Genomic DNA, 12351 nt, shown 5'->3' with positions numbered 1-12351 from the left:
ATGTTTATCACTTTGTGGTGATAACATTCAAAATCTTCTAGCTATCTTAAAATATACACTACGGTGTTATTAGTTATAGCCACCCTACTGTATAACACCAGAACTTATCCTTTCTGCCAAACTAACTCTGTACCCATTGACAAATTTCTGCTAGTCCCTCCTTTTACCAGCTCTTTTCCATCCCCAGCCCCTGGTAACCACTATTCTACTCTCTACTTCCATGAAATCAACTTTTTTTGAATTCCACAGATGAGTAAGATCATGAAATATTTGTCTTTCTGTACCAGGTTCCTTTCACTTAACCTTATACCCTGCAGGTTTATCCATGTTGAGCAAATGACAGGATTTTATTTTGTGTTATGGCTGAGTAGTGTATTCTGTTATGTAGATATGCCACATTTTCTTCATCTTTAGATGAACCAAGTTGATTCCATATTTTGGCTATTGTGAATAGTGTTGTAATAAACATGGGATTGCAGATATCTCTTTGACATACTAATTTCATTTTATTTGAATATATACCCAGGAAGGGGATTGCTGGATCATATGGAAGTTCTATTTATTAATTTTTTGAGGAAACTACATATTCTTTTCCATAATATCTGTACTAAATTAATGTCCTTACAAACAGTGCACAAGAATTCTCCTTTCTCCATATCCTCACAAGCAATTGTTATTTTTTGTCTTTTTGGTAAGAGCCATTTTCACTGGAGTGAGGTGATATTTCCCTGTGGTTTTGACTCACATTTCCCTGATGATTACTGATGTTGAGCATTTTTTCACATTCTTGTTGGCCATTTGTATGTCTTTTGAAAAATGTCTATTCAGCTCTTTTGCAACGACTTTCTCCCATTCTGTAGGTACTTTCTCCACTGTATTTATGTGTTTTTTCCTGTGCAGAAGCTTTTTAATTTGATATAATTTATTTTTACTTTTGCTCCCTGTGCTTTTTGGTTTGGTTTTTGAGACAGGGTCTTGCTCTGTCACCCAGGCTGGAGTGCATGGTGTGATTATAGCTCACTGTAACTTCGAACTCCTGGGCTCAAGCAGTCCTCCTGCTTTGGCCTCCTAAGTAGCTCGGACTACACAAATGTGCCACTACACCCAGCCAATTTCATTTTTTTTTTTGTAGAGATGGGGGTCTCACTATGTTGCCCAGACTGGTCTTGAACTCCTGGCCTCAAGCAATTCTCCCACCTCAGCCTCAAAAAGGTGCTTCTTAAAAAACTATATTTGGGGGTACAGATGCAGCTTTGTTACCCGAATCTGCTGCATCACAGCAATGTCTGAGCTTTCAGTGTAACCATCATACGAATACATGTGTGCTTTTGGTATCTTATTCAAAAACTTCTTACCTGATCCAATTTTATGAAGCATTTTCCTTGTTTTATTTTATTAGTTTCATAATTTAAGGTTTTACATTTATGTCTTGAATCCATTTAGAGTTGAGTTTTCTATATGGTAAGAGACAGGGGTCTGTTTTATTCTTCTACGTATGGTTGTCTAGTTTTCCCAGCACCATTTATTGAAGAAACTGTTCTTTCCCCAGTGTATGTTCTTGGTGCCTTTGTCAAATACATGTTGGCTGTAAACATGTGGATTTATTTCTGGTTTTTCTATTCTGTTCTATTTGTCTGTGTGTTTGTTTTTAGGCCAGTAACATGTTGTTTGGGTTACTATAGCTTTGTGGTGTATTTTAAAGTTAAGTTGTATTAATGCCCCCAGCTTGGTACATTTTGCTCATGATTGCTTTAACTATCCAGGGTCTTTTGCATTTCCGTATGAATTTGAAGATTGTCTTTTTTTTCTATTTCTGGGAAAGTCTCTCTCACCTTGATGTTTGAAGGATAGGCTTGCTGGACAGTAGTCTCAATTGGCAGGCATTTTTTTCTTCACTACTTCAAGTATTTCATCCCATTTTCTCATGGCCTATAAGGTTTTTGCTAAGTCTGCCAGCAAACCTACTGCAGTGCCTTTGTATACTATTTGCTTCTTTTGTCTCACTGCTTACAGGATCCTCTCTTTGTCCTTGACCTTTGAGAAGTTGATTATTTTTGTCTGAGGTGGTCATACTTGGATTAAATCTGCTTGGTAATCTTTGACCTACCTGCATTTGGATATTTATGTCTTTCTCTAGGTTTAGAATGTTTTCTGTTATTTTTTCTTTGAATAAGCTTTCTACCCCTTTCTCTTTCTTTACTCCCTCTTGAAGGCCAGTGACTCATACATCTGCCCTTTTGATGCCATCCCATAGATTTCATGAACATTTTTCATCGCTTTTTCTTTTTTTCCTTTATTTTCAAATAGACTGTTGTTAAGCTCACTGGTCCTTTGTTTTGCTTGATTAATTCTCATTACTAATAAGACAAGACTGCATTTCTTAAATCTCGTTCACTGTTTTTCAGCTCCAGGATTACTGTTTGATTATTTTAATCCCTTTGTAAAATTTCTCTGATATATTTCTGAATTACTTCTCTTTGCTTTTGTGAAGTTTGTTAAGCTTACTCAAAACACCTGTTTTGAGTTTTCTGTCTGAGAGTGCACACATCTCCATCTCTCCAGGGTTGTTCACTGTTATTTTAGTCTGTTTGGTGAGGTCATATTGCCCTTAATGTTCTTGATTCTTGTGAATGTGCATCAATGTCTGGGCATTGAAAAATTATGTATTTATTCCAGTCTTTGCAGTCTGGCCTTGTATGTCCTCATCCTTCTTCAGAAGGCTTTTCAGGAATTCAAATAAACATGACTGACTTTTGAATTCACTAAGCTTGTGGGCACTGCAACAGTTTCAGCACTAGAGGGTGCCCTAAGCTTAGGTTTGCTGCCACTCTCTTGAGGGCTTTGAGGCCTCCAGCCCTGATGGACTTGGGAAAATTCAGGGAGAGTTCCCTGGGCAAAGTCCCTCACTCACTTCTTTTCTCTCCAAGTGGAAAGAGTCTTTATCCATGCTATACTGCCTGAGGTTGAGGGAGGGGTGAAGTGGATAGTCTGTGGCCTCTGCAGCTGATGTCACAGTGTGTCAAACCAAAAGCCCCAGACCAGTGTATCGCCAGGGCTCAGTCAAGGACTTCAGTTGTGATAGCCTTCCTGCCACTGAAATTTATTCAGAGCCTAAGGCTACTTTTGTCAGCTGTTGGTGAAGCAGGCTGCAACTTGCGTTCATCATGCTGGGACACAGATTCCCATCTGGCCTGTGGCGGATGTAGGAGCTCCATCCTTGGGCACGAGCCTAGAATGAGGGGCCTTAGGGTTCTGCTTGGTGCTGTGTTTTACTGTGGCAGGCTGGTACTGATTCCAAGGCAAAGTCCCATGCACACTTCCCCCTCCCTCCCCCAAGCAGATTCTCTCTCCACGCTGTGCTGCCTACGGTTGCAGAAAGGGTAATGTAGGCAATGCGAGACTGTCCACCCTCTTTATTGCATCTTTTCTTGTGATTATTCCAAAACCAGGTACTGTGACCATTCGCCTGGTTTCTTTAGCTCTTGTGAAGGTGTTTTTGTTGTTGTTGTTGTTTGTTTGTTGTTTTTGTTTGGCATGAATAGTTGTTCAATTTGATGTTCCTGCAGGGGGTGTGATTGCTATAAGGTTTTGTTTCACTATCTTGGTTACTTTGATTTCTAGTCATCACTCTGCTTCTAATTAACTTTGGGACCTTGACTCAGATACCGACTACCCCGGGCCTCAGTTTTCATAACTGTAAAATGCAGGAGTTGGATTTGATGATATCTGAAGTGCCTCTCAGCTCATTCACCTGACATTCACTGAGCACCTTCTCCTGTTTCAGGTATTGTGCCAGGTGCTGGAGACATTCATATATATACGTATATATAACATTAGTCATAAAAACCAAAATTTACAGCAGAAATGGAGAGAGATCTGGCTGAACACACTTAGTTGCCCAAATTCTCACACCCTGCTAATAGAGTAGTAATTAGAATTCAAATTGGCACATCCACTTTGGAAAAGCAATTTGGTAATATCTACAGTCTGTTCTCAGCATAGCAATGAGAGCAATCCTGTTAGTACAAGTCAGATCATGTCATTCCTCTCAAAACTTTCAAGTGGTTCAACATTTTCCTCAGTAAAAGCCAGATTGTTTCCAAAGGTCCATAAAGTTCTTCATGGCCTGCCTTACCTTGATCTGTCCTGACATGTTATTGCTCATCAGTCTACTCAGGCACCTGGATTTGTTGTTATTTGTCAAACACACCAAGTATATTTCTGCCTGAAAGCCATTCCACTTGTAGTTTCTTCTCCATTAAATGTTCTTTCTCTAGACATACTCTTCTCTAGACATACTCGTTGTTTACTATCTTACCTCCTTTAGGTCTTTAAGTCATTTTTATAGTGAGGTTTTTCCTGACCATCCTACTTAAAATTGCATCAACAGTGTACCTACCATGCCTCCTATTGTCTACCTTCCCTGCTTTATTTTTCTCTACTGTATATATCGCTTTCTAATGTACCATATACTTCTTAAAAAATTTATTTGCCCTCCCTTCTCGTGTACACACTAGAATTTAAGCTTAATGAGGGCATCATTGATGCCTCCCTAGCATGTAAAATATCTGGCATAAAGTAGATATTCAAAATTTCTGAAGATTGTTGAATAAATCACAGTATATGAAATGTATGTAACCTAGTACTGTATGTACCTAGTACTGTATGTTACTGTATGTAACCTAGTACTTTCACTTCTAAATTTATACACAAAGCAGCCCCTACATGTGTAGACAAAGGTATATATATAGATCAATCTCTTTCTCTCTCTTTACACACACACACACAGACACACACACACACACGTGCGAAAATGTTCATTGCACCATTTTCTATAATAGGGAGAAATTAAGAAAAATCTAAATTCCGAAAATGGAATGGATAAATAAAACTGAGTCTATTTCTGTGTTGCAACATCATACAGTAGTTTAAAGTGAATGAACTAGATATCTAGATCTCAATATAATCTTACAAGGTTGAATGAGGAAAGGAAGTTATGGAATAAAATCATTGTATAATACAATTTAAGTAAATTCTCGTAACATGAATAATGCTATTTTAGATATGAATTAAAACCAAAATGTTAATGCACATAGGAATCTACTATTTCATGAAGTTTTTTGGTATTTTGGAAATATTTTTAAAGTGAATGAAAGAAAGCAAGAACTAAGGCCCAACAGCAAGGTTAGTGATTTGCTTAAAATCATACTCATTGTTAATGGTAGAGCTGGGACCATATCTTAGAATTCCCACCTGTGTATTAAAAATATTTTCAATAACTTAGTTAAAAACTAGAAGAGTTTTTTAAATTATTAATCAGACTCTATTGCCTGAGAATGCCTGTACTTTAGTAAATATCTCAATACTTATATTTTATTCATCTCTGACATTTGAAAAAGCCTTGATATCAGATTTACATCAACTGGCAGAAAGAACAATTCTGATTATTGTAATCTAAAATTTAAATCTATTACACATAATAAAAGCAAAGTGGGTTAGAATGGAGCTTTTATAAATTGGTTAACTTGGAGAGATCTATATTACCAAGATTTAAATTATATGTGAACCTCATTGCTAATATTTCTCCATAACCTTATAGTTTTAAGCTTTAGAATTTAGTATTATTCAGAAAAAAAAAATATTTTGAAATTATGCAGCTCCCTCTGGTGGTACAAAATATTTTTTAAATGCTTTCTTTTAAAAAATTAGAGACCAGTTTCCCTCTTTTGAAAGAAAACCAAAAACCATGCAAAAAGCAAATGCTTAATAGAAATCCGCATTTTCTTATTCTAGAACCAAATGGATATGCTACTTCAGGAAATGGCAGATGAAGCTAGGTAAGAAGTTATCCAGGTGATTTTTGAAAATCTTGATTTAATATCTAGAGGTTCTAAAATTCTGTGATATAGATGAAAATATTTCTCTTTACCACGAATTGCCAGAGTTAGGTTTGTGACCCTAGAATTTAGTGTTTCAAGGGACTTTAAACAGTCATCCAATTCCTTGCCATGCTCATAAAAATTTGACTGTGTTTCAGTCATCTTAGTATTTTCTTAAAAATCTCTGGAAATAGACTCATTTAATGTGTGAAAAGAAATAGACAAGGTGATCAAAGGAAGCAGCAGTGTTTGAACATTTGCTCAATACCTACTGTTTGCTGCATATATGAAATATATAGTTTTCTTTTTTTAAAAAAAAGGACCTTCCAAAATAATTCTGCTATGATTAGGCCATTGAGTCATAAGTCTAGTTTGAGTACTGCAAACTGAGTAATAGTGCAAACTGTGCAAGGGGCTCAAAAGACAGCAATATTACACATAATGATTTGGTTGTTTCTTTTAAGTAAATAATTCATACCCTTTTGTGATATCGCTATTGGAAATAGGATATATAATACATGAAGGGCTGTTTATTTCAGGCCCTTCATGTCATGGGAGAATGACTTATCTATGATATCTTTGCTATAGAAATCATGTTGTATCATTATTCTCTGGTGTAATGTTTAGTTGAAGATAATGTAGTAGTAAAAAATAAAAATTGATGCTAATATTTTATAATGTATTTTCAAAGGTAGAGAACTAGTTTGAAATGAGGCTTAGTCTTATTTTGTTCTTTTCTCCTGGGAAGAGAAGATTTGGACATCTGGAAAATAGAGTTGATAAATCCTATCTAAGCTAACACCTGATTAGAATAAACAGTTAAGTTTATCAACTCTTTAGATCACTAATATATTACTAAAGAATTAAAATTGAGATTAATAAATTAAAAATCAGGTTTGTAATGTTCGAGAACAGGGCTGTGGGTTAAGTTGTGTGCTATTTTGTTTTGTTAGTATCCTAAAGTAGCCCATATGGAGGGGAACAAGAAAGGTGGTTTTTGTTAAGTATTATAACAAAGGCATTGTGTGTCAGAAGACTCCATCTTCTAAACATAGTCTTTATAATAGACTAAGGACTTGTTTCTGTTTCTGCTAAAGACTAAATTAGACGATTTGGCTTGAAAATGCAGCAAGGAAAGTCTTATAATGAATGCTGCCACATTATGGCCTTACTGACTCTCAGTGGTAAATGAAATCAGTAGGCAACTTTTTGATAAGGTTTAGAGCAGGATTTCACAACCTCGATACTATTGACATTTTGGGATGGGTAATCCTGGGGGCTGTCATGTGCACTGTAGAATGTTTAGCAGCATCTCTGGCCTTTACCCACTAGATACGAATGGCACCCCTCCCTACAGTTGTGACAGCCAAGCATGTCTCCAGATATTTCCAGATGTTCCTTGGGGTAGTGACTAAAAAATCAAGAGACTATGTCAATGTGTGGTGACTGGCAGTAGAAACAGATATAACCACTGATGTAGAAACACCAATGCCCATCTTTAAAGATGTTTAACTATCTAATTGCTGATTGAGTTAGTGCTTCCCCCAGCTAAATTTTGTCTTTACTTTTTCAATAAAAACCTGTCTATAGAATTTCACAATGGGCTGGGCGCGGTGGCTCACGCCTATAATCCCAGCACTTGGGAGGCTGAGGTGGGTGGATCACCTGAGGCCAGGAGTTCGAGACCAGCCTGGCCAACATGGCAAAACCCCATCTCTACTAAAAAATACAAAAATTAGCCGGGCGTGGTGGTGCACGCATGTAATTCCAGCTATTCCAGAGGCTGAGAGAGGAGAATCGCTTGAACCCAGGAGGCAGTGGTTGCAGTGAGCTGAAAGCATGCCACTGCACTCCAGCCTGGGTGACAGAGTGAGACTCTGTCTCCAAAAAAAAAAAAAATAAAATAATAATAATAATAATGAATCTCATAATGACTGTTAATGACATTATATTATATTCCCCGTATTATTTTCATACTGGAGTTGGCATACACTCCAGTGGTTTAGAGACACGCAGAAAGGATAATTTATGTACTAGAGGAGTGGTACAGTGGAGATTAAAATCATAGGCTTTGGAGACAGTCAAACCTAGATTAAAATCCTGTGTCTATCAGTAGAATGATCTCAGACAAGTGTACTTAACTTTTCTGAAACTCAGTTATATGGCTGGATGCAAATAATGATTCCTGCTAAGGGTAACCCAGGAGCTAAAAACTGAAATTGAAGTTAACTCAAATATTAGGTGAGGCTAGAGTTATCTAGCCTGTTTTATCTTTTTTAGCATATTCGTTTTCCTTCACAGTAGGAAACGTAGTAATCTACAGTACATCTAATATATTGGATAACCATTAGTTTGGCCTTTTGTTCTGAAGAGCAGATCATTTCCCAGTATTATTGTCTTTTATATCATAAGATTACCTTCCACGTGGGTCACTTTTAGGACTCAACAAAAATACTTTAAAATTAGTAAATTCATTATCTTAAGGTTGACATTCAGAAGATATTTAAGCTCAATTTATATTTATAAAATTGAACTTGTTTTATTTTTATGTAAACTAAGTTAAAATGGAAGATGGAATATTCAAATTTACAATACATATTAGGTAAAGAAGAAAAATGCCTATATTAACATTCATATGCTAATTATTATTATTTCTTTAAATTTATTTATTATACTTTATGTTCTGGGATACATGTGCAGAACATGCAGGTTTGTTACACAGGTATACATGTGCCATGGTGGTTTGCTGCACCCATCAACCCATTATCTACATTAGGTATTTCTCCTAACACTATCCCTCCCCTAGCCTCCTACCCCGACAGGCCCTGGTGTGTGATGTTCACCTCTCGGTGTCCATGTGTTCTCATTGTTCAACTCCCACTTACGAGTGAGGACATGTGGTGTTTGGTTTTCTGTTCTTGTGTTAGTTTGCTCAGAATGATGGTTTCCAGCTTCATCCATGTCCCTGCGAAGGACATGAACTCATCCTTTTTTATGGCTGCACAGTATTCCATGGTGTATATATGCCTCATTTTCTTTATCCAGTATATCACTGATGGACATTTGGGTTGGTTCCAAGTCTTTGCTATTGTGAACAGTACTGCAGTAAACATACGTGTGCATGTGTCTTTATAGTAGAATGATTTATAAACCTTTGGGCATATATCCAGTAATGGGATTGCTGGGTCAAATGGTATTTCTGGTTCTAGATCCTTGAGGCATAGCCACACTGTCTTCCATGATGGTTGAACTAATTTACACTCCCACCACGGTGTAAAAGCGTTCCTATTTCTCCACATCCTCTTCAGCATCTGTTGTTTCCTGACTTTTTAATGATTGCCATTCTAACTGGTGTGAGATGGTATCTCATTATGGTTTTGATTTGTATTTCTCTAATGACCAGTGATGACGAGCTTTTTGTCATATGTCTGTTGGCTGCATAAATGTCTTCTTTTGAGAAGTGTCTGTTCATATCCTTTACCTACTTTTTGATGTTTTTTTTTTTTTAATTTAAGCTTTTTGTAGATTCTGGATATTAGCCCTTTGTTGTGATGGATAGATTGCAAAAATTTTCTCCCATTCTGTAGGTTGCCTGTTGATTCGGATGATAGTTTCTTTTGCTGAGCAGAAGCTCTTTAGTTTAATTAGATCCCATTTGTCTGTTTTGGCTTTTGTTGCCATTGCTTTTGGTGTTTTAGTCATGAAGTCTTTGCCCATGCCTATGTCCTGAATGGTATTGCCTAGGTTTTCTTCCAGGGTTTTTATGGTTGTAGGTCTAACGTGTAAGTCTTTGATCCATCTTGAGTTAATTTTTGTATAAAGTGTATGGAAGGAGTCCAGTCTCAGTTTTCTGCCTAGGGCTAGCCAGTTTTCCCAACACCATTTATTAAATAGGAAATACTTTCCCCATTGCTTGTTTTTGTCAGGTTTGTCAAAGATCAGATGGTTGTAGATGTGTGATGTTATTTCTGAGGCCTCTGTTCTGTTCCATTTGTCCATATATCTATTTTGGTACCAGTACCATGCTGTTTTGGTTACTGTAGCCTTGTAGTATAGTCTGAAGTCTGGTAGCATGATGCTTCCAGCTTTGTTCTTTTTGCTTAGGATTGTCTTGGCTACGTGGGCTCCATTTTGGTTCCACATGAAATTTAAAGTAGCTTTTTCCAATTCTGTGAAGAAAGTCAGTGGTAGCTTGATGGGGATAGCATTGAATCTATAAATTACTTTGGGCAGTATGGCCATTTTCACGATATTGATTCTTCTTAGCCATGACCATGGAATGTCTTTCCATTTGTTTCCTGTCTTATTTCCTTGAGCAGTGGTTTGTAGTTCACCTTGAAGAGATCCTTCATATCCCTTGTAAGTCGGATTCCTAGGTATTTTGTTCTCTTGATAGCAATTGTGAATGGGAGTTCACTCATGATTTGGCTCTCTTTATCTATTATTGGTGTGTAGGAATGCTTGTGATTTTCGCACATTGATTTTGTATCCTGAGACTTTGCTGAAGTTGCCTATCAGCTTAAGGAGATTTTGGGCTGAGATGATGGGGTTTTCTAAATATACAATCATGTCATCTGCAAACAGACACAATTTGACTTCCTCTCTTTCTGTTTGAATACCTGTTATTTTTTTCTCTTGTCTGATTGCCCTGGCCAGAATTTCCAATACTATGTTGATTAGAAGTGGTAAGAGAAGGCATCCTTGTTTTGTGCTGGTTTCCAAAGGGAATGCTTCCAGCTTTTGCCCATTCATTGTGATATTGGCTGTGTGTTTGTCATAAATAGCTCTTATTATTTTGAGATATGTTCCATCAATACCTAGTTTATTGAGGGTTTTTAGCCTGAAGGTGTGTTAAATTTTATCAAAGGCCTTTTCTCCATCTATTGAGTTAATGATGTGGTTTTTGTCATTGGTTCTGTTTATGTGATGGATTACGTTTATTGATTTGCATATGTTGAACCACCCTTGCATCCCAGGGATGAAGCCGACTTGATCATGGTGGATAAGCTTTTTGATGTGCTGCTGGATTCAGTTTGCCAATATTTTATTGAGGATTTTTGCATTGACATTCTTCAGGGATATTGGCCTGAAATTTTCTTTTTTTGTTGTGTCTCTGCCAGGTTTTGGAATCAGGATGATGCTGGCCTTGTAAAATGAGTTAGGGAGGAGTCCTTGTTTTTCTGTTGTTTGGAATAGTTTCAGAAGGAATGGTACCAGCTCCTCTTTGTACCTCTGGTAGAATTCGGTTGTTAATCTGTCTGGTTCTGGGCTTTCTTTGGTTGGTAGGCTATTACTTTCTACCTCATTTTCAGAACTTGTTATTGGTCTATTCAGGGATTCGACTTCTTCCTACTTTAGTCTTGGTAGGGTGTATGTGTCCAAGAATTTATCCATTTCTTCTAGATTTTCTAGTTTATTTGCATAGAGGTGTTTATAGTATTCTCTGATGGTAGTTTGTATTTCTGTGGGATCAATGGTGATATCCCCTTTATCATTTTTTATTGTGTCATTTGATTCTTCTCTCTTTCCTTCTTTATTATTCTGGCTAGCAGTGTATCTATTTTGTTGATCTTTTCAACACACCAGCTCCTGGCTTCATTGATTTTTTTGAAGGGTTTTTCATGTCTCTATCTCCATCAGTTCTGCTCTGATCTTGGTTATTTCTTGTCTTCTGCTAGCTTTTGAATTTGTTTGCTCTTGCTTCTGTAGTTCTTTTAATTGTGATGTTAGGGTGTTGATTTTAGATCTTTCCTGCTTTCTCCTGTGGGCCTTTAGTGCTATAAGTTTCCCTCTGAACACTGCTTTAGCTGTGTCCCTAAGATTCTGGTATGTTGTGTCTTTGTTCTCATTGGTTTTAAATAACTTATTTATTTCTGCTTTAATTTCATTATTCACCCAGTAGTCATTCAGGAGCAGGTTGTTCAGTATCCATGTAGTTGTGCGGTTTTGAATGAGTTTCTTAATCCTGAGTTCTAATTTGATTGCACTTTGGTATGAGAGATGGTTTGTTATGATTTCTGTTCTTTTGCATTTGCTGAGGAATATTTTACTACCAATTATGTGGTCAAGTTTAGAGTAAGTGTGATGTGGTTCTGAGAAGAATGTATATTCAGTTCATTTGTGATGGAGAGTTCTGTAGATGTCTATTAGGTCTGCTTGGTCCAGAGCTGAGTTCAAGTCCTGAATATCCTTTTTAATTTTCCATCTCATTGATCTGTCTAATATTGACAGTGGGGTGTTGAAGTCTCCCACTATTCTTGTGTGGGAGTCTAAGTCTCTTTATAGGTCTCTAAGAACTTGCTTTATGAATCTGGGTGCTCCTATATTGGGTGCATATGTATTTAGGATAGTTAGCTCTTCTTGTTGCATTGATCCCTTTACCATTATATAATGCCATTCTTTTTTTTTTTTTTTATCTTTGTTGGGTTAAAGTCTGTTTTCAGAGACTAGGATTGCAATGCCTGCTTTTTTT

The 12351-nt window shown here is 36.9% G+C and overlaps 1 pseudogene; it reads left to right on the top strand.

Moving 5' to 3' along the window:
• Window positions 1–12351, top strand: part of LOC129475345 (charged multivesicular body protein 1B2-like) — a 68970-nt pseudogene that overhangs the window by 52621 nt on the left and 3998 nt on the right.

This window comes from Symphalangus syndactylus, chromosome X (assembly GCF_028878055.3).
Source record: "Symphalangus syndactylus isolate Jambi chromosome X, NHGRI_mSymSyn1-v2.1_pri, whole genome shotgun sequence".
NCBI lineage: Eukaryota > Metazoa > Chordata > Mammalia > Primates > Hylobatidae > Symphalangus > Symphalangus syndactylus.
This window is presented reverse-complemented; position numbering and strand designations above follow the sequence as displayed.